The following is a 27,838-nucleotide window of genomic DNA, read 5'->3' on the forward strand; positions in this document are numbered from 1 at the left end:
CTTCTTTTGTAAAATAAACATTAACTTAGTTTCTTTGTTTGAAAAAAAAGGTATGATAAAATAGGAACTCCCATATTTTGCTGAGGGAATGTAAATTGAGGTCTTTATTTATTTGCACAGGAGAGGATTGAAAAGCATCCAGGCTTGTTTTTTGCAGGCTTGACAGTAATACTACCAGACTGAACTCAATGGAAACAACCAGCAACAGGGACCTACTAAGTAAATCGTGGTGTAGCCATACAATTGGATACCATGCGGCCATTAAAACACACACAAAAACAGCATGAGAAAGTTCTTAAAGGACTAAAATGGAATATCTCCTACATTTAACATTAAATGAAAACAGAATAGTATGCTACTGTTTACATTTAAAAAAAGTTTATCTACATATGCATTATGTATCTCTGGAAGAATTCACAAGAAATGAATAACACTTGCCTCTGTGGAAGGTTCGAACTGTAGGGTTGGGAGCAGAGTTGGAAAAAAGGCTTCTCACTTGTACCTCTTTCTATCTTTTAAGTTAGCAACCACATGAATATACTAGCCATTGAAAAAGATTTTTAATTTAAAAGATAAATAAAAATCACTCAAGGTCAGTTTCCTCCTAATTCATCTACGTATTATATTAAGGTTAAAATAGTTTAATTTTGGTTTTAAATGTCTAGACATTAATACAAAATGCTTACACTGGGAACAAACGCACAGACCTGAAATGCAGCACATGTCGCTGCTGAGATGTCTGATCCTCCTTTATTTCAAGTGATGGGACTTCTTTTATTGGAAAGCCATGTAAATTTTCAGTAGTAGTTTCATTTTTATTTAAGACACGATCTATAGATTAAAGAAAACATTACATATACATTTCAAAGCAGCAACTCCTATAACGACATCCCCCACAAGACAAATTTCTTAAATCCTTCAATTTTTTCAACATTGAAATTTAAAATTGTAAATAAATTTAAAATTTAAATAAAATTTTATTTCTGCCTCAAAGATTTCATTCATCAGATCTCCTTTTACAGTGTCTCTCAATGTTCTTCATCTCTTGAAATTTACATTTCGGTCCCCCTCTCAGTCTGCAGTCCTCATTCCAGCTCTGTTTCCAGATAGCCCTCCCCATGCTTTTCCGTCTCTTCTGACCCTGAGATCACACCCTGAGCTACATGGTGAGACACATGGTGGAAAAGACTCTAAACGATCTCTGATAAACCATAACCCAGAGAAACAAGTAAAAAATTCATGAAAATACCATACCTGTGCTCCCAACTGTCAGAGAACTCAAAGGACGGCGTAATTCGTCGGAATCTTGATGTACTGAAGTTTCACTTTTGTGTGCCAACATTTCTTTTGTTACTTCTGGAGCCTCATCACTAAGCAAGAGCAAAAATACACTTCGTAAAACATGAACCCATACATCTCACTGAAGGATTTCAAAATTATGTTGTTTTTTAAAAACATGGGATAAAATAGAAATATGTTTCTGTTTTTTAAAACATGTCTAATCTAGAGGGAAAAACCGTAAACACCTCCAGCGGGAAGGCCCGTCTCTGCCCCCTGTGATGAGATCCACAGATGCAAAGCCCTCTCAACCGGACATACACACTTAGGAGTCTCAGATGCCGCAGAGCAGTTCTCGGTCAATCTGCCGCCAGCCAGCCTTTGGAAAGCAACCTTGCCATTTCTTGTAAAGATTCAAACTGATTTTTTCTCCCCACTTTACAAGTTAATCATTTTGTCTTTTGAGATAGCTTTTATAAAGTAGTACTCAGTAAAAAAAACACAAACAAAAAAATCCAAACCATGTCTGAGCTGCAGTATAGCAATTTCTTCTTTCTAAAAATTTATTTCTAAGTGTTGCAATTAAGTCACTTCTTAAAAGCAAAAAAAAGCAAATTGAATCGTGAAAATAATAATGCACACAAAATATCAAATCTGACAAATACATTATTGTATCCTTCTGAAAAATTTTTTGGAAAGGTCAAATTTTCATGATTTATAATGAACATAGTTTACTAACTAAATAACTTAAAAAGCACAGGCCAAATTTAAGAAAGGCATTCGTTCTCCATGTCAGCAAGGAATTCATTCATAACATCTCATTCTGTCACTGGCTGTCAAAGTAGCGGTGCTTGTTGGAGTCTAGGTGTTACGTCATAGCTCTTCAGACCATCTGGTGGCCGAAACAGAAAATCTACTGGTGCGAAGGATGGCCTCCCTTTCACTTCTGCAGGATTTGTCTCAGGTAACTTTTCCACTTTGGATAAGACTCCATCTGGATCCCTTCCGTTTGTCACACTGGTTTGTGATTCCAAAGTATTTACTTCGCTATCAACTTTAAAAGACATGACCTGGATGTGAATAAACAGAATAGAGTGAGAGTCTCTCTTCTTGGGATATATTCCACCAATTTTTTAGGCCCGAAAATGTGAAAGTTAAGAGATATGTCCCACGTACATAATTTAAGAAACAAAAACAAATACAATTAAATGTTTACATGGAGTCAGAAGACCAGCTACATAAACCATTGCTATGGTCCAGAAAGAGGGAGAACCAATCCATATTAAAAAAACTATATAATAGGTTTTAGGTATTACCAAAAATTAAAATATATGAAAACTAAGGTGGAAAAATTCTCTCACCTAACAAATACGTATCTTTTTACTTAAATTATGTTGATAATTACAAAGGTTTGAGAATCAGAAATCCAATGTTTATTGGATTACCAGTATTGTCAAGGACAAAATCTTTAATAACTTTGGATTATTATAAATAAGTTTATCATATGAGCAAAACTATTTTTCAATGTGGCACAGTAAGATTAACCATATAAAATGTGAAGCGTATTTTCTTTTTCAAGTCAATTTGTTATTTGGTAGTTTTTTTTACTGTAATATAATTGGCATACAACATTACATTAGTTTCAGGTATACAACATGATTCAATATTTGTATATTGTGCAATGATCACCCCAGTTAGTCTAGTTAACATCCATCACCATGCACAGTTACAAATTTTGTTTTCTTGTGATGAGAACTTTTAAGATCTACTCTTAGCAACTTTCAAATATACAATATTATTAACTGTAGTCACCATGCAGTACATTACATTCTCTACTTACTTATTTTATAACTGGAAGTTTGTACCTTTCAACCACCTTTGCCAATTTAATCCACTCATTTCAACATAATTTTTAGAGGTTTCTACGTTTCTGAGTTTTAATGAGATACGTATTTCTACCCGGACTAGAGTTTAAGGGTAACACTGTGCTTGAGGCCTGTGTGGCTGCAAAGGTAGACACTAGCGATAATCCTTAAGGAGAAAACCAACCTTGAGGGAGGAGCTGTGAGGTCCAGCTGCTCGCCTGTGAAGATCACCCTGTACTGCCTTCCTTGGAGGATCTATGTCTGATTTTTGGTAAGAACCTAGCCAGGTTTCTTACACTTTGGCATAACTTTGTTTTTTTTTTTTAAGGCTAAGGAATTATAGCATGGATTATAAATTAAGGGATTGGGTCCTCGAAATGGTGGCTCTTTTTGAAGACTCTACCAGGCACTATGCTAGATGCTGTCAGAAACGTCAGGTGATTTCATTCTTGAAACTACTCTGTGTAGATATTACATGTTACAGCTGGGAGAACAAACTCATAGCTTCCCCAAGATTATATAGCCAATTGGAAGCGAGACAATAGGCAAACTCAGGCCTAGCTGAATCCAGAGTCAACGCATTTCACCCACTGCACCCATCTCCTAGCCGATGCTCACATGAAGGTTTCCGTCAGCTGTGTTTTTATTTTCTCTCTTCTGTTAACCAAACTACACATTCTCTACCTATAAGGTTTTAAAGATGAGACACCTCACAAACCATAACAGTAAACCCTCTTGACGCTTCCTTGTGCTTCAAGAGGTTTTCACACACGTGGAGGTTAACCTCTTGAAGCAGTTTTGTAAGCTTAATTTCAGCTTCATGAAAATAAAAATGAGATTTTCCAAATGTCTAGAAATAAACAGATACTTATACTCTACCTTGCCTGGTTCTTCTTCGATCTTTTTGGCAGGCCTTCCTTGATCTGGTACTTTTCTTTCTGTTATATTATCTAAAATAAAAATGACATAACAGATCCATTTTGACTAGATAGAAAATTCTGCATTAAAAATGCTAGGTAAGGAGCCGGTCCAGTGGCATAGCAGCTGAGTTCATACACTCCACTTTGGTGGCCCGGGGTTTGCTGGTTCAGATCCTGGGCATGGACCTATGCACTGCTTATCAAGCCATGCTGTGGCAGCTGTCCCACATATAAACTAGAAGAAGATGGGCACAGATGTTAGCTCAAGGCCAATCTTCCTCGAAAAAAATTAAAAAGTACTAGGTAATTTGGGAAAGAAAAAAAGGCAACAATATGAATCTATGCCTTAATGGATTTTGTGATTAAAAGTCATTTTAAAATATCCTATTTAAAATACCCTATTTAAATACGATAAATACAGATAAAACTTCCTGCCAAGTATAGGATATCTGTTTACAAAACCAAAGGTGCTAAAGTATTTTACCTTTTGCCTCTGACTATCAAATGCATATTTATTATAGAAAATCAGGAAAAGCAAAGCACAAAAACAATGCAAAAAACATCACCCCAGAGGGGCTGGCCCCGCTGCGCAGCAGGTAAGTTCACGCTTCTGCTTTGGCAGCCCAGGTGCTCAGATCCCGGGTGCGGACCCACCCACTGCCTGTCGAAACCATGCTGTGGTGGGTGTCCCACATATAAAGCAGAGGAAGATGGGCACGGATGTTAGCTCCGAGCCACTCTTCCTCAGCAAGAAAGAGGAGGATTAGCGGCAGATGTTAGCTCAGGGCTAATCTTCCTCAAAAAATAAATAAATAAAAATCACTCAAGATGACCTTACTCAGAAATCATCACTGCTGACAATTCAGGGTATGCTTTTCCAGTTTTTTTCCTATGTTCACATATTCACATACATATTTTAGAATTGTGATCACACTGTTCAGAATTGGACCTGTTTTCTTTGCCCACTTAATACATCCTGGACCATGTCATGAAGTGTCTTTCACAGGATCGTTCTTAAACGCTACACTGTATTCCACCAAACAAATGGGCTGTAATTTACTGGGGCCATTAATCTTCACTTTGTGGCGCTGCCCACCGATGCACACGCTTCACCGCTTGAGCGCCCACTGTGTGCTAACTGGATGGTGGGGCACTGAACCTGTCTTGGGGACCTGGAATCTCCCGTTTCCTCCTCGCCTACTCAAAGAAGTACACGATGACTTTAAAAACTGAACACGAAAAACCTCAGGGACCAGAGCATTCTACTTCAGCCACTGATGAAGGAACAGTTCTCACCACGTGCCGCTCGCGTGGCCGGCACAGCCAAGGCTGCTCCCGCAGAGGCTGCACTGGCGGTGCCTGCCCCCGAGGTCTGCTTCGCTCTTTGAGTCATCGACCGAGTGGTTCTCACGCACGTGGGCATTGCAGGCTGCCCTGCTGCGGGAACCATGAAATTAAATGCTTTCGGTAATTACTAAAGCATTGTTGCGGCAACGTCAGAGCTTACAATAATAAGCTACCTTTTTCTCGTTGGACACTTTCTTTTCAGAAGTTTGTCTTTGACCAGATCGTGTTGCTCGAACATCACTCCTATTAATGATCTATTGAAAAGATTAGGTGGTATGTGATTTAATTGCTTGATGAATCAAATTACCACATTTTCAATCGGTATTTTGACCCCTCATCTGAAATCTATTGTAAATGACCCAGCAAAAAATCCACCACCCCAAATAAGATGAGATGAAAAAAGTTTTCCATTATATAGATTTCCTTACAAACTTTTTGTAGAATCCTAGAATTTTGAAAATGCTAATAGCCTAAGCTATTCTAAATAGCTGACTATAATCTTCTGAGAGTCCTTAAACATACCAGCATGTTTTCGCTTCAAAACTTTTGAATTTTGTCTGGAAAAATCTTCTCCTGGATAGAAAACTCTTCCCACAGTGCACTCTGCAACTTCCTTGGAGACTGCATTCAAAGCGCCACCGTCTCAGTGAGGCCCCATCGGAAGCTCACCCTGTACCAGCTTCAATACTCCCCATCTGCCTTCTTTTTTTTTTTTTATTTCCCGCATAATACTTAGGACCATCACATACTATATATTTTTCTTTTCATTGCCTATCTCACATGTAAGCTCCATGAAAACAGGGAATGTTGCTTTATTCATTACTATATCCTAGAGCCTAGAGGAACATGGCAGTGACTCAATTTATTGAATACGTGAAACGGAGCCTTCTCACCTGATAAAGAGACATGCTATTTACCTCCTTGCCCACTTCACTTTATTTTAGTAATCGTCCTATTAACTTTGTCCATAATGGTGTTCTGAAGACCCGTAAGTTTATCCCCCACCCTACGTGCTTTATATCCCTATCTGCATTTTATAGTGACATGGATGCATAATAGAGCCCAGTAAACAAACAGAGTGACACACAGAGTTGGTATAGATCTCATAAGGGATGTTTGGCAATGAATATTTCAAGTGAGTACTTCCTTAGCATCTAGCCAAAACTGCTCTATGTCACCATGCCAATAACAGGGAGTTTGGTACTGTTAACTCTAGTAAAATAATCACTCTGATTGAAGCTGATAATAGATTTAAAATGAATTTACTTACTCTGAGAAAAGGAGCACGATTCATCATTTTAGTAACAATTATCTACTATCAACTTCACCCTAGTCAGCTCCATTTGGGCTTTGGCCTTTGACCTGGCAATCCATACAAGATGGAACAGCATTAAAACAATCAAAAGCAGACAAAGTTAAAAAAAATGAACTGCCATAATTTACTTCCATGTCTCATTACAAAATAAAGTCTCCATTTTAAAGTTAAATTTTACCCTTAGTCATCCAACCCTTAATCATTTATGGCAAAAAGATACTTGCTAACTTAAATTACTCTCTTTTCTGGTTCTGGTTTGATTTAAATTATGCTTAAAAGCCTCAAAACTTACTCATATTTCTCAGTGAGCACAAAGGAGAAATTTCATACTATATTTTCCAGGTATTAGAATCCTTGTTAATATGATGAACTGGAAATATTTGGAAGGGGTCAATGAAGAAACTAGAGTATTAAGATCTCTTCTCTCCTGTTTATGAAAAGATACTGCACAGCTTACTTTCTTAGCTTTGACAGTTTGCCTTCAAATCCAATGATTGTGCACTTGTCCTCTGTCCATAAGAAAATGGAGACCTGATCACAAAGCAAGGAAGAAATCCAGCAAGAGAAGGATTGATTAAAAGTGATAAGTTATTTATCAACTCTAAAATTCCTGAAGAAGCACAATCAGACTTCTTCTGTAGATTAGAAGCCACTTGCTTCTCCAAATCTCAGGGAAGATCTAGTGCTGAAGAAACGAGGCACAAAGTAAACAATATTCAGCGATGGCTATTGTCTAAGTAGAATAAAAAACTACTGGTGAATCGTATTATTTAACACAACAATGTGTGTCTTTTTCCCCCTACATATAACACTTTGTAAATAGCTGTTTACAGTTTAGACCAATGACTGGTGCCTTACATACTCTTGAGAAGCCAGATTAAATTCAGCCCCTTCCAAGAGGTCTTCTCTGATGTTCCTCCAAACAGAAACAATCTCGCCCTCCTCGAACACATACACACCATATTTTTCTGTATCTTTCCACCTTGAGCTACATTCTACTAATTTTGGTCACTTCCACCTTATCCTAAGGTCACATGCAGAGTAATCAAAGGTCTCTCAAATCAATGACATTCCTGAAGCAAACAAAAACAGGCGATATCTTGAGCTTTTATATTATTCAATTCTTATTTAAATCAGGAATGAATACACAGCCAACAAGAGACGACCTTGAAAAGAGCAAATCACCAGTGACTACCTAATTTACAAATCCAGCTGCCTGTGTTCAAACTTCATCCCCCTTAACTCATGGATCATTCTCTTCTTTAGATCACCCCTCCTCCAGCTTCTGTCCTGTTTTAGCTCTCCTGACAATCTGACCTATCACTGGTACCTGACTTCTGCCCACTTGAAGGTGCTCTCTAGTCCTCACTCTTTCACAATGTGTATATCTTTACTGGAGTGGTCTCATTTAGCCCTACAGCTTAAACCCCCATCCATACTCCCAATATCATATCCTAAATCCACCACTCAGCATGGATCTCCGTCCTGATTTTCAAATTTTTATTCCCAACTGCCTGTTATCCAGATGGCCCAAATGAGCTGCAGAAAAAGCAGGAAAAGCATTATCAATATGCACCCACTTAGGCATGTTCCTTTTCCTGCCTTCCACCCCTCTTTTAGCAGCAGCACAATTTATATGGTTGCTCAAACTAATTTATCTTCAGAATCATCTTATCTCCGACTCTTCAATTTCCTTCACCCCTCACCATCTGCTTGGTCCCCGTCAAATTTATCTCCTGAGATGTCTCACACCTGTTTCTTCCTTTAAGCCCACTGCCCCAGTCCCCTTATCCTGTCTCATCTATTCCATCACGACAGTCTCACTACAGTCTTCCTACCTATAAGTTCTTCCCCTTCCAGACTACGATCTTCCAGCCTAGGGTAATCTTCCTGAATTATTAATCTGATCATGGTACAAGCTCATGTATAAGCCTCTCTTGACTCTCCGCATCCGACAGGGTGGACGCCAGATCCTTCGCCCGGCCTTGCCCGTCCAGCCTGGCTCTGACTGCTTTGCTAGTTTTATCCCGTGTCAACCTACCTATGGCTGCACCAAGAGACCTCATCTCCATCTTCTGAACTATTAGGATGTCACTCCCAGCTCCTGCCAACTAGCTAAGTGAGTAAAGGGACTACAGGGAAAGGGTTGTTTTAGTCATTTAAACTCTCAAATAATCGCTTCTTGGCCTCTTGGCTAAGATCAAGTATAATCTCTTAAAGAAAAGTCTGGTTAAGAACTATTCCTGAATATCAAGTTATGATACTAAATTTACCTTTTTTGGTTGGTGTGCTGGTATTCATTAAAGAAAAATAGTCTTATCATGTCTATAAACACCCACTATAAATGGTCATCGCTGAAGGTTTCTCAATTTTTCAGTCGCTTTTCCTCTAGGTATTTCTGGAACATTTGTCTTCGTTGATCACTTAGAAGAGACTTTGCTGATCCTAAGCAGGGGGGAAAATAGCATATAAAACATTCAAATAAAAAGTTATCCAAATGTCTAAAATACCATTATCTAACTTCAACAGCTGCTAAGCAATACTTTCAGTAACTTCGTATTGATTCCTTAGCACGCTAACCACACAAGTCATTTCAACCCCTGTTCTTTCAAAATTTCTCTCCCTTTTGCCTTCTCTTGTTCACAAATTAACTGCTTGCCATCCCCTAGGCATCCATTACTTCACTTTTAAATTAATTAACTTCTATGATCACCCACCTCCAAGCTGACCTCCAACAATTCTCACCTCCTGGTAGTCATGCCCTTGTGTTGTCCCCTCCACACAGAATAGGGCTGAGCTGTGTCACCAAGAAAAGTGTGGGAATGATGGAGTGTGGCTTCCAAGACTGTATCATTAAAGACAGTGCAGCTTGGCCCTGCTCTCTCTCAGATCACTTGCGCTGTGGAAGTCAGTGGCCATGTGGAGCCTTAAGGAGATTCAGGCAGCCCTATGGAGACACCACATGACGAAGAACTAAGGCCTCCTGCCAAAAGCCAGCATCGACTTGCCAGTCATGTGAGTGAGTCATCTTGGAAACAGCTCCTCCAGCCTCAGTCAAGCTTCAGAGGCATCCCTGGATGACACCTTGACCTGTCAGATTCCTTATCTCCCACCTGTGATTCTCAACTCAGGTTTCTACTATGTATTTTCATGTTTATTTAAACTTGTTTGAAAAATGTGAGTGGCTACTATGTACCAGACATTTTTAGGAAGTAAGAATAAGAGAATTTCTGCCCCTGAAGGGCTCACAGTATCGTGGGGGAGATGAGCACAGTTTCAATTTGGTTTAGCATGGAATGAAGACTACGAGAATGCACAATCGAGAATCAGTATAAACCTGTCTGGGGAGGTCAGGAAAGGCTTGTCAGAAGAGAGAATACCCGAGAAGGTTTCTGAAGAATGAGAGTGCGTTTGCCCACTGGGTGAGGGTTTAAAATAATCCAGGGAGATGACTGCACAACTCAGTAAATTTACTAAACAAAAGGCATTTACTTAAATGGGTGAATTTTATGGTATGCAAATTCTACCTCAATAAAGTTGTTTAAAAGAAATAATCCAGGCAGAGAACAGAAGATGCGAAAGCTCAGATGATGAAGTGGTTAATCATCGATGAAACCCCTATATCCTCAACTTCCCTGAAGTTCCTCTTCCCTTCATCTCTTGATCTAACCGTAACCTGGCTCTCCCCTGAAGACAACGCTCCCCTAGTTGTCCTCTCAAGTGGTTGACTGTTTTCTTCTCCCACAAAGGTCATATCACTGGGCCTGAAGCGGGCCGGGGTGGGGGGTGGTCCCTCATTGCTGTTTCTCAATTATTTCTTCCTCTTCACTAAAACAGCCCAGCTTTATATTTCACATCATCAGACCATACTAGACAGCACCCTGACTTGCCATCTATAGATGGCAAGTTCTTCTCTCAGTATTTTACAACTTAGTAAATGGCCACTCCATTTTTTTAGTTGCTCAGGCCAAAACCCTTAGAACCATCCTGACTTTTCTTTATCAACCTACATCCACTCTATTAGGAAATCCTATTGGTTCAAACTTCAAAATGTAACCAGAATGAAACCACCCAGGGTTGCCGTTCCCACTGTGGTCAACCATGAGCTAAATTATTGCAGTTATCTCCCAGCTGGTCTTCTGGAGGCCATGCTGGTCACCCTACCATCCGTAAGTGATGCTTTAAAACATAAAGCAGATTATAAACACACTAATCCAATAATGGCTTCTCATGTCACTCAGAGTAAAGCTGGTCTCCCTGTAAAGAAGGCCCTTGGGCTGCATATTTCACTGGTCCTGGAAAATGACAAAATTGAAGCAGTGAACATTTAAACAACTTGAGACCTGATTTAGCTACAAAACTTCTATTTTAATGTCCCTTATCAATTAATCTTGTCAACACTTATCTTATTCAAACTCCAGAAGTCAGAACTTACAACACTCCACAAGCGAATGGAACTTTCACAGCCTTTACCTTAAATAGGAAGTATTTAGTCATAGAAAATATCAAGTTATTTAGAATGGTATTTCAAAACTCCATTCTTCTGGTAAGTTTTTTTTTTTTTTTGATGTGGAAGATTGTCCCTGAGGTAACATCTGTTGCCAAAGCTTCCTCTATTTTGTTTGCTGGATGCTGCCACAGGCTTGAGGAGCAGTATGTAGGTCCACGCCCAGGATCCGAACCCACAAACCTCGGGCCGCAGAAGCAGAGTATGTGAACCTAACCACCACACCACCCAGCTGGCCCCTGGTCAAGGATTTTTTAACCTCAGGTATTAAACCAACTTTTTCCCCTCTTCAAAGCAGTTAAAATTACAATAGCTCTTTACTTACTTTGCCTCACACTCATCTCTTCTGGAATAGGCTCTTGAGATGTCTCCTCTAATTCAAGATTTCTACCTTCCAAGGTTGGAAGGTTGACATCCGTCAAACCAGAGTGTCTTTTTCGTTCATATTTATCATATCTGTCTGCTTTCTGAGAGAGAAAACTCTCCTCAGCAATTTTAGTTCTAATCATCTCAATACTTAAATCCTTTCTCAGTTGACTGGCAAAATGTGATGCAGCCATCCTGCCAGGGAAAAGAAAGGTAGACAACTTATATAGATTTTCATATTATTTAAAAAATTAAGATTCCAGTTCACCTCCTGCCCCACCTCAGAGAATTCTGAAATAAAAAATTTTCAGTACAAAATGGAATAAATATACGACACTGCAGAGTGGGAAGAAAGTTATCAAAAGATAGTACGATCTATTTTGGGCTTCTACATAGGGCCTTGCTTGACAGATGAAGTGAAGCCCAGGAAGCTGTGGGCCATAACACAAACAAGAGGCTCTAGGCTCACCGCACAGCATTACAAAGTGACAAGAGTGAAGGAAAGGAGAGAATAGGGAAAGTAAGTGAAGGACAGTATACAGAATCGTTTCCTAACCTTTCCCTGTGATGAAGGCAGGCAGCCTGGCATTTTTTCTCAAGCCAAAAAACAAAACAAAACAAACACACGAGATGCCTATTAGACAGACAGGGATGATAAGCAGGCAGTTGGATATACAAGATTGAGCAAAAGATGGGATTTTAGAAGAACTACCATGGTGATACAGAAGGATAACCATAGTTTGCCATTTGAGGGCATAATGAAATTATTTTCGGCCATGTGAAAAATCATATTGTTTACCTGGCCCATACTCTTTTCTTAGAAAGATTCTTGAGAACGTGTTCAAGCAAAACAAGGGAGAAGGACAAGAAACAGGATGCCATGTGTTCCAGGAAATCCTTCATTCAAATGAGGAAAAGAATAAAGGAAAGTGGAAAGTCTAAGGGAGTCACCTATGCAGCTGGTATAGAAAAGAACCAAGCCCAATGGGAGAAAGATGACTGATTCTCCACAAGTGTTGCTGGCTCAAAAGAAAAAAAAAGAAAGAAAAAGGGGAAGGTCTGCAATAGGAAGATAGAAAAGTTCTAAGCACACTATACTCTTCAACAACAAGAATAACTGAGACAGTCCACTAGAAAACTCCAGATAAAAGAAAAATCTGCACAAGAAATGCAACCCATTAAAATGTTACATGATTTTAAGCAATCAACAGAGTATATAAAAAATGAGAATTCTTCTGACCTGGATGCTAATAACATTCTCCTGTAAGAGCCCAGGGGAAGTGACAAAGGACTCTACTTTTCAGTAAGCATGCTCCTCTACTATTTGACTTGCCACCTCCTGCAAGTATTAATGTGCTAAATGTTAAACAATAAACCATTAGTTATTTTAAAATACTGCATAGGACTATGCTCCACAAAGAGAGACAGGGTGTGTGCAAAAGCTCGAGTTAATAGTAAAGGCGTGTTTAATTGTCACCTAAACCAGCACAGGTGGTTAGTGTCATCGCTGTTACACAGGTGAGGGAGAGAACTGCCAACAGGCGCTGGAGCTGGGATCTCAAGCCCCGCAGCCTGGCTCTTCACATACAGGACATCTAAGTTCCCCTCTTGGCTGAGTGGAGTTTCTTCCAGCTTGAAAGTCTAGAATGCCTTCGTCTTGCTTGCCTAGAGGTTCCCAACCAGGGCCTGTTTAGTTGTCGCTGGCTCTGGGGGCAGCTACTGGAATTGAAGGTCGGGGCCAAGGATGCTAAGCATCGTCCCGCCCCAGAGGCCAATCACGGCCCAGTGGTGAAACGCTGACTGCTGCATAGATTATGGCAACAAATACTTACTCTTCTGGAGGACGGAGCCATCGGCTGCGGGAAGGACAGGTAAGTGGTCCTAGAGGAGCCTCCCCCAAGCGGCGTCCAGCTCGCCACTGCCCACCTCAGACCCTTCCAGACCTTCTAGGAGGAGGCGAGCCAGCGCCCTTCCTCCAGCTCCCAGCACTCACCTTCCTCAGGCAGCCTGTCGCGTGAAACCTCAGTCAAACCAAAAGGAAAGGAACGCTCCCTGTCTGGAGAGCCGCCGCCGCCGCCTCGGAGCAGTGCCGCCTACACCTGAGCCGCCCAGAATCCGAACTTCCCACACCCAGCCTCTGATTGGAGGGCCTTTGAGCAACCCCTGCGGGAAAGGGGCCCGCCCCTTCTCTCCCACGAGGCTTGCGATTGGTTCTCTCCCTGTGCTATTCGAACTGATTGAAAGGTGAACGCACGGTTCAAAGGATGGGCGGGTACGACGGGATTATGCCTGAGGGGCGGGGCCGGGGCGCAGGTGAGGCGTTAGGGTCCCTAATCCGACCGGAGCTCCAGGGCCCCAGCATCCGAGGAAAAATGAAAGCGCTCCTCGGAGCAGAAGGGATTCACTGTTTGCAGGGCTTTTTAACGTCCTTATTTAGTCACACAAATACAGCACAGCTTATTGGAACGTTTTCTTCACTTAATATTTTTTAAAAAGGGTTTACTACCGCAGATTTCTCCTTACATCGCTTAGCGTTACTTTCCAACATCGCCAGGCTTTTTTTTTCCCATCCGCTTTTTATTGAGGTAAAATTTAAATACCGTGGAAAGGATTGATCTTTTAGTGTGTGATTTGATGAGTTTTGCTAAACGTAAACAGCTGTGTAAGCACCACCCAATCGGGATACAGAGTATTTCCATCACTGAGAGTTCCCTCATCCCCTTTCCAGGCGCCCACTGTTAGGCAGCCAACCTCTGCTCTGATTTCCATCACCACACACATAAAGGGGGTAGGTCCTCTCCCAGGTGGGCCTTCTTTCTCTAACCATGCTTTCCAGATCCATCCCTACTGTTGCGTGATCAGGAGTTGGATTTTATTGCTGAAAAGTATTCCATCGAATACTTTGTCTACCCATTCACCCATTGCTGGACATCTGGATTGTTTCCGTTTTTAGCGATTATGAATAAAGTTGTGTGGAAATTAATAAATAGAAACTTCATTAAATTGGAGTCTTGGGGCCCAAAGGCGGAGCTCTCACACCCTACCTTCTAGCAGAGCCCAACAGGAAGAAGACAGACTTCTTCTTGACCAAGAAGCTCAGCCAATGAGAGACTATCACAACTCAGCTAGTGAAACGCTGCTATACCTCTGGACTCCATGTTTACAATGGCCGTCCCAACTTGCTCTTCCTCCCAGAATAGAGTTTCTCCTCCATGCTGCTAGCGACTTGCACCTGGCTCGAGATGGTTTCAGACTTTGAACTGCAATTCTTTCCTGGTCCCCCATAAACCCATTTTTGCTGGAGAAATAACTGACTGTCTGTTTAAGGTCAACAGTTGCTATAAACATTCTTGTACAAGTCTTTTTTGTGGGCATGTTTTATTTCTCTTGGGGAAATATAGATGTGGTATTTCTGGGTCATTCTGGGTATGCTTAACTTTATAAGAAATTGCCAAGCAGTTTTCCAAAAGAAAGCTGGCACATTGTTAGGAACAGAGAGGGTCATGGTGCAATGATAAAACATTCTATTCGCCAAGCTAGAGCAATTTTAAACATGTATGGAGCTAATAAAATAGGCTCACTATTGATGAAGCAAAAATCTACAGAACTACAGAGAAAAAATGATGAATCCGCCGTTATCGTGAGTGATTCAACACACCTCTCTCAGCACTGATTGACCAAACAGACACAATTCAGCAACGATATAAAGAAGATCTCAACAAAAGCATTAACCAACTTGACCGAATGGACATTCAATAATCAGAGAACACATATTTTCCTTGAGCACGTATGGAGGAGTTACAAATGATCACACACTAGGCCATGAAGAAAACTTCAACAAACTGCATAGACTCAAGAAAGTTAGAAATTAAAAGCGAAAAATAAATTTAAAATCCCTGTGTAGTAACTTCTGGGTTTAAGATGAAACTTATGATGGAAAATGTAAATGTCTAAAACCAAAAGATAATGAAGAAGCAAATCAAGACTAGTGGGATTAGGTGCTTTGAAAGGAATTTTGAAAGAAATTTTAAATGCTTATATTAGAAAAGAAGAAAATCTTAAAATTAATATGTGTCCCTCTTAAGAAATTAGAAAAATAATAACTGAGTAAAGTCAAAGAAAATAGAAAGATAGTAAAAGAAAGTACACAAACCAGTGAAATAGAAAGTAAAGATACAATAAGAAAATCGACAAAGTTAAAACTTCATTCTTTGAAAAAATTAAAATAGATAAAACTCTAGCAAGATTGATCAAAAAAAGAAGACACAAACAGTATCATGAATGAGAATACACAAAGGGGACTATATGCGTTACTTATTCCTTTGTAGCAGATTACCCCAAAATGTGCAGCATAAAACAACCACCATTTTATTTGCTCTTGATTCAGTGGGTCAGGAATTTGGGCAGACCTCAGTGGAACAAGTCATCTGTGTTTCATGTCTGTGTTCTCAGCTGGGTTGGCTCAAAGGGCCAGGCACTGACTGGGATGGGTATTGATCCCCTTTCTAATTCTCTCTTCTCATTCTCCCACTAGAGTGAGAGAATCCACGGCCGTCTCGCTCATCTTTGTGGACCCAGTTGCTGACTATCAAGTGGGGCCATTCTCTCCCTTTGGTTAGGCTTTCCTTCCCCAGCAGATTCTCCATTTGGTCTCTCTTGGACTTCTTTGCCTGGTAGCTGGGTTCCTTCTTGGCATATGTGGAAAGCCTCATAAGACCTCGATTTGGAAGTTCCATATTGGCAGAGGAGAAAAACAAGAGCTGGAGGTAAAGGAACTTGCCCACCTTCTGAAGGAAAGTAGACTGTGAAGAGGGCACTGAGTCTGTGTGCTTGCCTGTGCCATCTTGCACTCTCTCTTATTCAGGATGATGTGTAGTTTTACATGAAGTTTAGATCTCAGGAGTAAATATATAGTGTAGTGTGCACTGATAGAGATTACATACAGGAACTTTGATGGAATTTAGCAGGGTGCTGGAATATATCTTTAAAGTGGTTTTACTGTACCAGAGGACATGATTTTTTTTGCGACTCTGATAAAGAAATATTTTGAATGATTTCTTCTTTTGAAAGACGGCGTGCTCATTACCATTGCCTTGTCACTCTTGCTAATTTTTGTTAGTGTTTCCTTCTAGTCGTTTCTCAAGTATTTCTTTTTGGCTAAATTATTTGTTTATCTATATAAAGCTAAGGGGGTTTGTTTTTCGGTGTGGATTTTTTAGCAGCTCTTCCTAATATGGGAAGGAATTTAATAGTGAATTTTTAAAGTAAAGGCCTAGTGCCCATAGGCACATTTTAATGTGTGAATTCTTTATTAAGTATGTCTTATAAATGTTGATGAGGCAGTGTGTTAAAATAGTCATTTATTTTTAACTAACCTAATTTTTGTTAGAAAAGGATTGCATCATTAAAAAAATTAAAATAAAAAAGCTTAAAATGAAAATAACAAAGTCTCCCTCCTCTTCCCAGTTTTCTCCTCTTCTCCCTAGGCCCTAACTCATTTCCCAGAAATCACCTCTGTTAATAGTTTTTAGTTTAGTTTTATATCATATTTCTTCAAGTTTTATCAAGTTTATACAGAATCTATTGATATTCCACTCTGAGGGACTAAGAATTTATCATGATTTAACTCCCCTTCCACCTCTGGATTATATTGTTTATATTTTTATTTTCTAGTCATTGCCTTATTTACTCTAAATAGCATATATAAATGTTTAATTCTTGATTTATCAAATTTACTATGGATTCAGTATCCACAATGAAAGGCAAGAACACTACCCTTCTACTCCTCTTCTCTCTAGTTACCTCCCTATTGTTCTCAGTTATGTTAATATTGTCTGAAAAATACTGTGTGATCTTAATTCATGTTTCCCCTTTTCCATTTTTCCATTCAAGCAGTAACATGCTGTGAATTTTATTGCCTCAGGAGAGGCACAGGGCAGGGAGGAGGGCAGAGTTAGCCAGTCAAATGTTTGCCTGTTTTACTTGTCCACACACCTGAGCTCAGCGAGGAGCACACGACGTTCAGGAGGACGCAGGGGCCCTGGAGGAGCAGGGGCAGGAGAGGCTCCCCCGTCGGAGGTCCGCGAGGGCCGGAGCGGTGCTGTGAAGCTACGTGGGAAACAAACACTGCTCCATGGTGGAGCCCTAGGAGGGGCAAACCTCAGAAAAGGTAGTGGTGTCAGCTATTTGGGGAAAGCAGGACCCTAGCACAGGGTTCCAACCTCAGCTGAGACTCCCATGCCGCGCGTGGAGCCCCAAAGGAGCAGAGATCTGCTGCGCTGCAAAGAGTCATTCATGGAGGCTCCCGGTTACCCGGGTGTGCAGATCACTGAAGCCTGGGGGGCGCCCTTCTCTCTGAATATTTGGCAACTGCATACCTTGGTGGGACCCCAGGAGGGCAGAGAAAGCCCAGGAATGTCTGTGGTTACATTTCCCATCAAGCAGGTCTTATGAGAGAGGTAGAGGGAGAAAGAGAATATTTCCCAGAGGTGGAAATTAAACTGAAATGTAGAAAATAAAGTGATATTTCTTATACACTTGAATTTGTTGGCTGAGATACCCTGCCACGTAATCTTTAAATTGCCAAGATTTATGAGATTTACTTGCTGTTCTGTAATATAATTATTAAATCTTCTGTGCTTTTGACATTGTTTGACACCCAAAAGTGAAAACCAATACACGGCATGTACAATATTAAGATTACATAAGTATTATTCACCGCAAACCAAACATTGCGATTGAACTAATTTAGAAGGAAACTGAAGGCTACGACATTAAAAGTTTGCTGCTTAAATTTTTCTTTTATTTTTTCTGGTTGTACTTAGTTGCCACCATTATGTACAATCTGATGTCTTGGTTTCCCATTTTTGGCCTGAAGAACTTCAAGTAATTGTTTTCTCGTGGGGACACTGAATGGTAACTTTTTAATTTCCAGATGTCTTCATTTTATCCTGATGCTTAATTAACAATAAGGCTAAATTCAAAAAGTCTTTCCCTAGACCTTTGAAGACATTACTGCACTTTCTTCTATTTTCTTACTTTTGTCTACTTGCTCTAAAATAGATCGAGAGAGGTGAACTGAAGGCTCCATCTCTAGTGGGTTTCTATTTCTCCTTGCATCTCCTACAGTTGTTGCTTGATCGATATTGATGCTATGTTATTTGGTGCAGAGATTTTATACCTTCATTGCAAATTCCCCCTTTAATATTATAAAGTATCTTGTTTTAATGCTTTTTTGGGTCTAAATTCTGACATTACTACAAGTCTGGCTTTGGTTTTTCTCTCAGGCCCAAATACTCTCACGAGGAAGCATCTTGAGGGAACTCCACTGATGGTTGCTCCACAGCCAGCTCCTCCCTTTGAATCCGCTGATGCTGAGCCTAGAGCTTATCTGAGGCTTCCTAGAAAGAACCTGGCTTGGCTTTGGTGTCCTGAGATGCAATTTCTTCTCTTTTGATTTTTACAGGAAATTTCAACCCATTTGCTTTCTATTTTCCAGGTAGTCCTCAAAATTTCTGGCAAACTGACGAGACTGTAATCGTTTTCTACAGATATAGTTCTGTGATTTTGAAAAGTGTCTGTGTTGGAATTTCAGTGGGAGATGAGAGAGTGGGGATTAATCATGTGTCACAGCGTACATCTTGACCTGGAATCTTTCCTGCAAGAGATTCTCAATTGTAAGCTCCACATTTATAGAAATAAAACATTGTTCAGTGCCCATCCACTTTCTTCTTCCCTCTCTTCCTCTTCAACATGTATTGCATGTGCACACAAAATCATTTCATTTAACACGTGAATACTTTTCCTTAAGATTCACTAAAACTCTCAGTGCTTGAGTTCTCTTTCCTTCCCATGCTGAAAATGTAAAATACTGGAGAGATCTGTCTGAACAACGTATCTCTAGTGAGCATTCAGAAATTTCACATGGTTTCCTTTGCTGTGCAGAAGCTTTTTAGTCTGATGTAGTCCCACTTGTTCATTTTTTCTTTAGTTTCCCTTGCCCGGACAGACGTGTGACTTGAAAATATGCTGCTAGGACCGACGTCAAAGATCGTACTGCCTATGTTTTCTTCCAGGAGTTTCATGGTTTCAGGTCTTACATTCAAGCCTTTAATCCATTTTGAGTTGATTTTTGCGCATGGTGTAAGGGAATGATCTTTCATTCTTTTGCATGTGGCTGTCCAGTTTTCCCAACACCATTTATTGAAGAGACTCTCTTTTCTCCATGGTATGCTCTTGGCTCCCTTGTCGAATATTAGCTGTCCATAAATGTGTGGGCTTATTTCTGGGCTCTCGATTCTGTTCCCTTGATGTGTGTGTCTGTTTTTGTGCCAGTACCATGCTGTTTTGGTTACTGTAGCTTTGTAGTATATTTTGAAATCAGGAAGTGTGATACCTCCAGCTTTGTTCTTTTTTCTCAGGTGTTCTTTGGCTATTCAGGGTCTTTTGTTGTTCCATGTAAATTTTAGGATTCTTTGTTCTATTTCTTTGAAAAAGTTTGTTGGAACTTTGATAGGGATTGCATTGAATCTACAGATTGCTTTAAGGAGTATGGACATTTTAATGATGTTGATTCTTCAAATCCAAGAGCATGGAATATCTTTCCATTTCTATGTGTCTTCTTTGGGTTCTTTCATCAATGTTTTATAGTTTTCGGTGTACAGATCTTTCACCTCTTTGGTTAAGTTTATTCCTAGGTATTTTATTCTTTTGATTGCAATTGTAAGTGGGATTGCATTCTTAATTTCTCTTTCTTCTGCTTCATTGTTAGTATGTACAAACGCAACTAATTTTTGTACATTGATTTTGTTTCCTGCGACTTGACTGTATTCCTTTATTGAGAAGATATTTGCAAACCATATACCAGATAAGGGGCTGGTATCCAAAATATACAAAGAACTCATACAGCTCAACAAGAAAACCAACAATCCAATTAAAAAATGGGCAAAAGATCTGAACAGAGATTTCTCTAAAGAAGATACACAGATGGCAAACAGGCATATGAAAATGTTCTCAACATCATTAGTTATCAGGGACATGCAAATCAAAATTACAATGAGGTATCACCTCCCTCTGGTCAGAATGGCTATAATTAACAAGACAGGAAACAACAAATGTTGGAGAGTATGTGGAGAGAAGGGAACCCTTGTACACTGCTGGTGGGAGTGCAAACTGGTGCAGCCACTATGGAAAGCAGTATGGAGTATCCTCAGAAAATTAAGAATAGATCTACCATATGATCCAGCTATTCTGCTGCAGGGTATTTATCCAAAGAAATTGAAAATACAAAAGCATAAAGATGCATGCACCCCTATGTTCATTGCAGCATTATACACAATAGCCAAGACTTGGGAGCAACCTAGGTGCCCATCAAGGGATGAATGGATAAACAAGATGTGGTATTTATACACAATGGAATACTACTCAGCCATAAGAAATGATGAAACATGGCCATTTCTGACAACATGGATGGTCCTTGAGGGTATTCTGCTGAGTGAAATTAGTCAGAGCGAGAAAGTCAAATACCGTATGACCTCACTCATAAGTAGAAGATAAAAGCAATGACAAACAAACACATAGCAATGGAGATTGGATTGGTGGTTGCCATAGGGAAAGGAGGGGAGGGCAAAAGGGGTGATTAGGCTGACATGTGAGGGGATGGACTATAATTAATTTTGGGGTGGTGAACAGGATGTAATCTACACAGAATTCGAAATATATTATGATGTACATCCAAAAGCTATATAATGTTATAATCCAATGTTACTGCAATTAAAATATAAATAAATAAATAAATTTCAGAGTGTATATATATATATATATTTTTTTTTTAGGCAGATTAGCCCTGAGCCAATCCCCCTCTTTTTGCTGAGGAAGACTGGCCCTAAGCTAACATTCATGCCCATCTTCCTCTACTTTATATGTGGGATGCCTCCCGCAGCATGGCTTGCCAAGTGGTGCCTTGTCTGGACCCGGGATCCGAACAGGTGAACCCTGGGCCGCTGAAGTGGAGGGTGCAAACTTAACCACTGTGCCACTGGGTATATTTTAAGAGACATTGCTGTTATGTAGCCATTAGAGAGTGGCATAATTCTGAGGGGAATCACAGCAATTTGTGGTCAGAATACAGAGTAGTATACAGAATACATTATAGTAATAAAAAATATATCAATAAGTTCAAAGTTTTGAATAAATTGCTTGCATGTAACTTTATCCTTATACTTTCTACACATCACCAGGTTCAAGGCATTTTACAGCTAGTGGGTTATAATATTTGCAATAAGTCAGTTTTTTCTTTATATGATAAATACACAAGCAGAGAGTTATATGTTCAATTTAACTATAAAGACATGTGATGTTACTATCTGCCTGATCTTAAATCCTCCTTTTGGAAGATAAATATTTTTTTATTTAATAGAAACATTAGTTCATCTACTTTGTTAGCCCCATCAGCATCTGTATTATCACTTTTCCTTTTGGAAATCGAATGGCTTGAGCCCTTCTCTAAAGGAACCACTTAGCATTGTGCAGACTCACCATGTGGTGCACCTGAAAGCCCAAAACCCATCATCATACAGACTTGTATTGGGCATGTCCAAAAATTTAGACAGACAGCTATCTTGTAGGTAGCAACAGGAAATAAAAGAGCTGCAAGACAGTCATAGTAAAAGGATGCTGGAAACGTTCTAGATCTTGATCTGGGTGATGGTTACACAGGTATATACATATGTAAAAATTCATCAAGATATACATTTAAGATTTGTGCATTTTACTATATGTCTATTATTCCACAATAAAAAACAATTTGTGAATATAAATGAGAACCAATTTATATAAGCCTCTAAACTTTGCCCAATTATTGAATATAGCAACAGAAATTTTCAGAGGAGTACTAAGTATTAGAAATTTCCCTAAACGGTATGAAACTATTTTATGGTAGTTATTTTAGTTTCCTGCAATAAATTTAAAACATTCTAAAATTTTCAACTTAAGTTAAAACTGTACCATCAACCGCACAACAGTACAATGGATGGATAATCATGGGTATGATCACATTTTGGAACACTGTGCAGCAATGACAAGTAAGGAAGCACAGCGGCACTCATAAACATGGATAAACCTCACAAGTGCAAGGTTGGGTGAAAGAAACAAGTCACAAAGAAACTATCAAAGGTAGTCAAAAGGAGCTATATCGTTATGCATGCTTATACAGGTGGCAAACCTAAAGAGATGCCAGAGAATGATGAAAAAAGCCAGTCGTTACCCCTCAAGGGAGGGAGGAGGATGCTGATATAGGAAAGAACCACAGATGGCGCTAAGGTACTGGCATCGTTCTGCTATGTTTCTTCACCTGGGGGGTGGTTACACACGGGTTTACTTTAGGATTGCTCTTTAAGTATAAAAGAGCCATACTAACAAGTAAAAATCCAATAATCAGCTATTTCATGGTCCAGAAAGCCCAGGGGTTTACCCTTTGGGAAACTGAAAGTAGTTGCAGGTAGCCGGCATTATGTGTAGAGTTGCCAGATTTAGCAAATAAAAATAAGAAATTACAGCAAATAAAAACACTGGATGCTCAGTTACATGTGAACTCTGATAAACAATGAATAATCTTTTAGATAAGCATACCCCATGTAATATCTGGTCCCATGCAATATCTGGGACATACACGTACTGAAAAATAATGCGCTGTTTATCTGAAATTCACACATTACTGAGCATCCTGTATTTTATCTGGCAACCGTAAATATGTGGCAAGCTGCACAGGCAGAAGCAGTTCTCGGTGGCCCGGTGAGGGGAGTACTCAAAGGAGGGCCAAGGAAAGGGAAGAGAAAGAAGAAGAAAAGTCTTAAATTAGCCTGACCCTAAGCTATTTGAACAATAGAGTAAGTGAATTAGCTGAGTTCATCCATTATTGCAATAGTTCAGGAGTAATGAATTCACACAATGTATCAAATAATTTCTATCAACAAAAAGCAGTATCAGCAAATGTTTAAAAGAGCCATCAGTGTTTCTCCTAAAAATTGTGTCTCTCTCACTACATCAGCCTCTCTTCTGATCACTTGGGATGAAAATATTGTGAAAGATAGCCTTGAGGATGCTCATTCTGTGACTAAGTTTTCTTAATCTGTAGACAGTGATTAGGAGTCAGGTTGCAATGTAGGTTGTTTCATTTTGTTTTTATTCTACAAATATTATCTGACCACCTATCATGTTCCAGGAACCCGTCTTAGACCCAAAGGACAGATAATGAGTGACACAAACATAGTCCCTTCCTGTGGAGCTCAGAGTCTAGGCCCTAGTGGACTATAAAATAGATAGATAGATAGATAGAAAGATAGATAGATAGATAGATAGACAGACAGATAATTACATGCCCTTGGGAAAACATTATCTAGCAATAGTGGATATTTGCTCTTTGCTGCCCAGCATCCCTCTTTCTTTTGGGAAACCATCCAGACTCCATTTTATGTTAATTTGTTTGCCTGGAATTGATCCACAAGCCCGTTGCCACGATTGATGATGTTTGATTCAAAGATTGGTATACAATCCAATTAGAACTGATGAACCCTTGAGAGCCAGTAAGTAGAGGCTTCTGGAAAAGGGAAGCATTCCCCCCTGCCTTTGGTAATGGATAGGGGAGCTATCCAGATGATCAGGGCCATCAGGTACACACCCCTAGAGGACACCATTCACATACGCAAAAGATGAAGTCATGACCCAGGAAAAGCATCCTGGTGACATTGCAGAGCCGTGATTCAAGATGAACTGAAACTCCCCCCAGATTTTTCAGTTACATTAAGCCAACAAATCCACCCACTTCTTAGAGCAGGTTGAGTTTCCGTTTTCCGTCATTTGCAGCATAGAGTCCTAACTGATGCAATAAAAGTCTAAGAGGAAAGAAAAGGTTTCTTGCCTGTTCCCAACCTCCAGTTTCATGCCCCGGAGGTAATCACTGTGATGCTGCGTTCAGACATTTGGGTGCACACGTATGTATAACGCATGCCTTTCATGCAAATCGAATTGTATTGTATACATGGTTCCACCACTTGCTCATTCTAAACTTATGTTGTATTGTGGAGATCTTCATTTGTTGATACAGACTATTCGGCAATTGGATGTATCATCATCAATTTGATCTGTCTTCCACTGGTGAAAATTTATTTTCTCTTCAATTTTTTACTATGATAAACAATACCTTTATACATATATCTGTGTGCATTCATGCAATTATATCCAAAGGGAAAAAACCCTAGAAATGGAATTGGTCTTTCAAAGGGAATGTAAAAAATGTTGCCTTCCAGAATGATTATACCAATACAGTCTTCTCAAAAACACATGAGAATGTTTCTTCTCCACCATTAGTAACACTGTGTTTTGCCAAATATAAGAAATTTTGCCAATATGATAGTGAAAAGCAGTATTGTTTTCTCAATTTGCATTTGTTTGATGAGTGTATACACACACATAGACACACATGGAGAGAGATTCATATATATTTAGGCTATATATTTTATAAATTCATTAGCTATTTTTCTATAAATTCCCCATTCATATCCTCCACAGATTTTTCTCTTGGGTCATTTATCTTGTCCTTATTGATTTGTCTTTACATATCAGGAAAATAGACCCTTTTCTCATACATGTTCCTTTTTTTTTAAGTATGCTTTTCCTTTTTTTTTGGTGAGCAAGAGTGGCCCTAAGCTAACACCTGTTACCAATTTTCCTGTATTTTTTTTCTCCCCAAAGCCCCAGTTCGTAATTGTATATCCTAGTTCCAAGTCATTCTAGTTCTTCTATGTGGGATGCTACCGCAGCATGGCCTGGTGGGCAGTGTGTAGGTCCACACCCAGGATCCGAACCAGCAAACCCCAGGCTGCCAAAGATGAGCACATGAACTTAACCTCTCGGCCACAGGGCCCACACCCATACATGTTCTGAATATATTTTTCCAAGTTTGTTGTTCACCCTTCAGCATTGCTTTGTTTCTTTATCATTTTTTTAAGTATAACATTTCAAGTGTACAGAAAGCAGGAGAGAATTATATAATAGCACCTATATGTCCACCATCCAGTTTTAAAATGTTACCGTGATTTTGCAATATTTGCTTCACCTTTGTTTTTTAAAGAATAAAATGTTACAGGTACAGCTGAAGCTTCTCTTCCACTCTCACTGATGCCGTTCTTCTCCACGTCTCCCCACAGGTGACCACCACCTCGAAGGTGACGTGCATCATTTGTGGAGACCCTTTGTACACCTGAAAACCCCCTCACATGCACCAAAGGTTTAAATATTTTCCTGTGTCTTTTAGAAGAAAAAAAGACAGCAATAATGAATTGTCTGTGGACAGTTGTTCTCAAGTAAGCCTTCCCGGGATCTGCAAGCATCTTTCCAAGAGAGACCAGGTTCACATCGTTGCAACAGTGAGGCTCGCAAAGTTCCCGTGAGAAGCTGTTCACAAACTGTGCCACCTTCTGACTGATGTTGCTAATAAAGAACAGAGAAGAATCTGCCCGTCAAACTTGCCTCAAAGGAGGTCGTTGAGTTGTGATTGGATATATTATATATTATACAATAATTTATTTTGACCCTAGGAGAGGTTCATTTGAAAAGGGCCATAATACCTCTTTCTGCCCACTTTGGAGCAGATTTTAGCTGGGGTCAAAGCTCTAACGTCTGCCTCTATGAAAGGTTGCAGGCAGGGGGCCTGGGGCGTTCCTATCTGCTCGGGCACATGAAAAATGAAGACATTTCCTGAGGAGGCTGATGGAACCAATGTGCTCATGTCTGAACGTTTTTGCAGAAAGAATTAAAGGACGGTAAAAGAAACTTCTGAATACTCTCTAGTCTTTGGATATTCTGAAACTTCTACCTCATTGCTTATTTTTAAAAGAACCCAAATTGGGCTTGGCCTAAACAAGGGAGTCACCTGTGATTTTGACAACACCTTAAACAATACACTCCCATGGTTTTATACTTTTTCACAGATCTGTTTCTTTAAAAAATGTATATATATAATTTTTTAAAATTATAAAGTTTCTATAAATTGCACCAGACTGTGCATATCATTCTGCAATTCAGCATGGTTATTCACTATGACTTCAAAATTTATCCATGTGGATGCATATAGATTGAGATTATTCCTTTTAACTACCGAATAGTAGTCCCTTTTATGAATATATTTTTCTATTTTAAAATTAATAAACATTTAGATTATTCCTTTTTCCTTTAGTAAAAACAATGCTGCATTGACATATCTCCTTGTGCACGTGTCCAAGGATTTCCCTAGTGTGTCTGTCTACAAGGGAGGCTGTTGGTTTGTGAGTCCTGCACCCTCCTTACTGGCTATTGTAAAGTGTTCTTCAGCGTGGTTGTCTCCTAGAGTTCATACTTTTCCCTAGTAGTAAGTGAGGATTCCTCTTACCCACATCCTTTCTGTCTCTTGTGTGTATCCTCTGTGTTTGGGAGTTGTATGATTTTGATAGTAGTATAATTTATCAAACTATTGCCTTATGGCTCCTGGCCCGTGTGTGTGTGTGTGTGTGTGTGTGTGTGTGTGTGTGTGTGGTGTAGGGTGGTGTGCGTGTGTTTTGTCATGTTTAGAGGTTTTTGGTCACGTTTAGTTTTGGCAGTAAATGGTTACTGCAGCTTAACTTGCAAATATAGTTTTCAGGTTGTTCATTTTGTTTCACAACGATGACATTAAAAGAGAATAGTACTAATAGTCCAGAAATCTGGTAATCCTGCAGCAGGATTCTATCCAGACTGTGCAACACTTTGCCTGCCAGATATTAAGGGAGGCTAACGGTGAGGTTAAATTAAATTCAGAAACCTTCAATTGGGAAACCATGCTAAACACTGTATGTAGTAGCCAGACGTCTTCGTTGAAAGGCTTCTGCTCACTGCCCAGAGCCGGGTTGTCTAATGCAGCATTGATAACTGTATCAGGTCGAGGGCGAAGATTGATCTGGAGGGTTCAGTACTGATGCTCCTTTCTCCCTATCTTCCTTGTCCTACATCTTTTGAATAATGTTCACTTTCTCCTCATTATCAGGTCAAAGTTTCAGGAAAGTCCTAGATGTAACAAAGTTCAGGCTAAAAATTTTTGAAATGTTAAGCTTATGCAAGACATTAAACTTTGTCACGCCATCCCAGCCAAAAATAAACTAAAACTCCAAACCTGTCGCATAACCAGATGTGACATCTGCAGAGCCGGCCTGTAGAAATAAGCAATAAACTA

At 39.7% G+C, this 27,838-nt stretch overlaps 2 long non-coding RNA genes across 2 annotated transcripts; one reads left to right on the forward strand and one right to left on the reverse strand.

The window, feature by feature from the left end:
- Nucleotides 1–4,438, reverse strand: LOC139042818 (uncharacterized). The gene is made up of 2 exons (XR_011499965.1): nt 4,023–4,438; nt 1–2,348 (listed from the first exon to the last, which is right to left on the reverse strand). It is a non-coding gene; the product is annotated as an uncharacterized lncRNA (long non-coding RNA).
- On the forward strand, nt 2,342–26,649 carry LOC139042817 (uncharacterized). The gene is made up of 2 exons (XR_011499964.1): nt 2,342–3,580; nt 25,803–26,649. It is a non-coding gene; the product is annotated as an uncharacterized lncRNA (long non-coding RNA).
- The last annotated feature ends 1,189 nt before the right edge of the window (nt 26,650–27,838 follow it).

The sequence above is a fragment of the Equus asinus genome, unplaced genomic scaffold (genome assembly GCF_041296235.1).
Source record: "Equus asinus isolate D_3611 breed Donkey unplaced genomic scaffold, EquAss-T2T_v2 contig_1, whole genome shotgun sequence".
NCBI classification, from domain to species: Eukaryota; Metazoa; Chordata; class Mammalia; order Perissodactyla; family Equidae; genus Equus; species Equus asinus.